The sequence below is a fragment of the Otolemur garnettii genome, unplaced genomic scaffold, assembly GCF_000181295.1.
Source record: "Otolemur garnettii isolate 467f Iridium unplaced genomic scaffold, OtoGar3 scaffold00104, whole genome shotgun sequence".
Taxonomy (NCBI): Eukaryota; Metazoa; Chordata; class Mammalia; order Primates; family Galagidae; genus Otolemur; species Otolemur garnettii.
The window spans coordinates 5,686,485-5,687,652 of record NW_003852499.1 but is presented as its reverse complement, the minus strand read 5'-3'; the positions used below and the strand labels follow the sequence as shown (position 1 = coordinate 5,687,652).

Here is a 1,168-nt window from a genome sequence, read left to right as displayed (position 1 = left end):
TCTCTGAAGAATTTAGCAAAGGCATTGTTTTAGAAGTTGCTCTGTTGTAGTGAAAGCAAGAGAATTCCCAGAGATGTGTAGAGTGTATCTCCTGACACCACGGCGGTAGCATAAACATCATTGTGCAAGGTGCTGTTGCTGGTAAATTTAGCTTCGTCACCCACACGCCTGCCCTGGAACCAGACAAGTACACCTACCTACTCCCTTGACAGATCCCGCTAAAAAGTGTCAGCTGTCTTGCCAAAACTGAATCATTCCTGACAGCATCCTGGAAGTTTGTGTTGTTAAGTGATAATGGCATTGGTTTCAGATTTCTAGTTTAAAAATGATCAGCAAAATTTACAGTCTTGTTTTCGTTTCAGAGTGTAGCCGTTTGAGAGCCTTTGAGTATCTTTTGGGTGAGCATGTGCAGCATTAGTGGAGCTCAGATAAGTGTGCTGGAGACTCAGACACTGGGTTGATTAATACGGAGCAGAACAATTGTGAGCCTCTGTATTGATTTCAGCCATTAATGATTTTAAATTGTTTTTATTCTTAGTCACATTTAATGGACTAAAACATTTTTAATCTATTTTTAAAAATGTATTCACATGGTATAAGTTCACATGTTACAAGAGGTTGGAGAGAATGTATAATGAAAAGTAATGCTGGCTTGGCGCCTGTGGCTCAAGTGGCTAAGGCGCCAGCCACATACACCTAAGATGGCAGGTTCGAATCCAGCCCAGGCCCGCCAAACAACAATCATAGCTGCAACCAAAAAATAGCCGGGTGTTATGGTGGGCGCCTGTGGTTCCAGCTACCTGGGAGGCTGAGGCAGGAGACTCACTTGAGCCCAGGAGTTAGAGGTTGCTGTGAGCTGTGATGCCATGGCACTCTACCCAGGGGGACAGCTTGAGGCTCCTGTCTCCAAAAAAAAAAAATTATGCTTATAAAATTGTTAATGAAGGGAAAAGTTGATTGGCTAGGTGTGGTGATTTATGCCTGTAATCCTAGCCCTCTGGGAGGCCAAGGTGGGAGGACTGCTTGAGCTGAGAAGTTCAAGACCAGCCTGAGCAGCATGAGACCCCACCTCTCCTAAAAATAGAAAAATGAGCTGCCCGCTCGGCGCCTGTGGCTCAAGCGGCTAAGGCGCCAGCCGCATACACCTAAGGTGGCGGGTTCGAATCCC

At 45.6% G+C, this 1,168-nt stretch overlaps 1 protein-coding gene across 1 annotated transcript in view; it reads left to right on the top strand.

Moving 5' to 3' along the window:
- Positions 1–1,168, top strand: part of LOC100959051 (high mobility group protein B3-like) — a 23,241-nt gene that overhangs the window by 19,459 nt on the left and 2,614 nt on the right. The gene's annotated exons all lie outside the window — the stretch shown is intronic.